The sequence below is a fragment of the Notothenia coriiceps genome, unplaced genomic scaffold (assembly GCF_000735185.1).
Source record: "Notothenia coriiceps isolate Sejong01 unplaced genomic scaffold, NC01 NC01_scaffold00025072, whole genome shotgun sequence".
In the NCBI taxonomy this organism is placed as follows: domain Eukaryota; kingdom Metazoa; phylum Chordata; class Actinopteri; order Perciformes; family Nototheniidae; genus Notothenia; species Notothenia coriiceps.
Genome location: NW_011357773.1, coordinates 1 through 2,048, shown reverse-complemented (window position 1 = coordinate 2,048; position 2,048 = coordinate 1). Strand labels below are relative to the sequence as shown.

Here is a 2,048-nt window from a genome sequence, read left to right as displayed (position 1 = left end):
AGAGGACTCTTTAAAGTAGAGACACTACATACTGATATACACCTGAACATCAGCAGGAGAGGACTCTTTAAAGTAGAGACACTACATACTGATATACACCTGAACATCAGCAGGAGAGGACTCTTTAAAGTAGAGACACTACATACTGATATACACCTGAACATCAGCAGGAGAGGACTCTTTAAAGTAGAGACACTAAATACAAATATGAACCTGAACATTAACATAATAGGACCCCTTTAAATATATTTTTGCAGAAACTACACAGTAGTCATTTGTAGTGGTAGCTATAGCTTTATTTTTGTATAATTTGAGGTACTTTTTTGTAATGTTAGGTATATAAATGTAATTATTGGTGCTGTAAGATTGCTGCGTCTTTTGCTAAAGTACAATTTTGAAAGCAATATTAAAATAGTGTTCGAAAGAATGTAAGATAAAAATGTATGTTTGCATTTCACATTCAGATAAAAAACTCAAACACTGACCTGTGGATGTTGAACTTTGGGTACGTGATGCTGTTCTTGATCAACACGGTGAAGTTCTCTGCTGAATCCAGCAAAGCATGACTGAGGGAATAAAAACATGTCAATACATTACACATTAATATACATACAGTAATACTGCATTCATTATCAACATTATACTCCTATAAATACTATTAAACTGCATGTATAATCTACACTATTAAATACTGCATCTGAAGTCTAAACTATACTGATATAATAATCAATATTGTCCTTTATTATAAATACTATGCATGTATTCGTACTCAGGCAGATGAGAGTCTATCTCCAGAGGACACCAGGAGATCACCTCACAGGTTTTTACAGTTGTAGAAAAGTTCTCACACAGACCGGTCTGAATACCTGAGGAGAGAAGTATAATGTCAGGCTTTATTATTATTAACTAAATTCAGTTATACATAATCATCTAAAGCCACCAAGTGAGGTCCAATGGTGGAAGAAGTATTACAAGATCTTACCTAAATGAAAGTACGGAAGTATAAAAGAAAATGTGCTTAAAGTGAAAGCCAAATGGGCTCTTTAGTAGCTGCATCATTGTTTATTCTAATATTAGATCATCATTTGAAATGCAAGTGTCCCATGGCGAGTATTTTGATACTTTTATTTGTTTATATTTAGTTATTTACGCCCTACCGCTGCCTCGAGGATCGTTCAGTCCCTCGATGCAGTCACAATCGTCCACACACACAGTGGAATGGTCTGGAAACTATGGAGAAATAATCAGAGTTAAAGAACAAGGGGTCGCTAATTCAAAACAATAACAAAGGCAGAGTTTGTTGGCTTTGTGAAGCAGCTTGGGATTCACCCAAGGAGAGGTGGGAAGTAACTAAGTATCTCTACTCAAGGATTGTACTTAAGTACCATTTTGAGGTACTTGTACTTTACTTGAGTATTTACATTTTATGCTACTTAGTACTTTTACTTCTATACAGTTCAGAGGTAAATGGTGTGCTTCTACTCCACTACATGTGTTTAATACCTTTAGTTACTTCACAGATGTGGATGAATGATGTGAAATATAATCAAGTGTTAAATCAGACTTTAGTTCCACCTGGAGTAAATCCACCAGCTACCCTGCAGTATACAAAGTCATTCAAACTAGCTGCACCTTTACCAGCTTTGAGAACACTTTCATGATCAATCATTATAAAACATATCATATATATTATTCTGAAATGGACCAATCTGCACAACGACTACTTTTACTGTCACTACTTTCACTATATTTTGATGATAATACTTTTCTACTTTCACTTGAGGGACATTTTGAATGCAGGACTTTTACTGAAACAGAGTATTCCTACACTCTGGTACTTCTACTTTTACTCAAGTACAAGACCTGAGTACTTCTACTTTTACTCAAGTACAAGATCTGAGTACTTCTACTTTTACTCAAGTACAAGATCTGAGTACTTCTACTTTTACTCAAGTACAAGACCTGAGTACTTCTACTTTTACTCAAGTACAAGACCTGAGTACTTCTACTTTCACTCAAGTACAAGACCTGAGTACTTCTACTTTTAC

General features: G+C 35.0%; 1 long non-coding RNA gene across 1 annotated transcript; it reads right to left on the bottom strand.

Moving 5' to 3' along the window:
- Positions 1–485: 485 nt before the first annotated feature.
- Positions 486–1,234, bottom strand: LOC104955927 (uncharacterized). The gene is made up of 3 exons (XR_799498.1): positions 1,158–1,234; positions 770–866; positions 486–566 (listed from the first exon to the last, which is right to left on the bottom strand). It is a non-coding gene; the product is annotated as an uncharacterized lncRNA (long non-coding RNA).
- Positions 1,235–2,048: the final 814 nt, after the last annotated feature.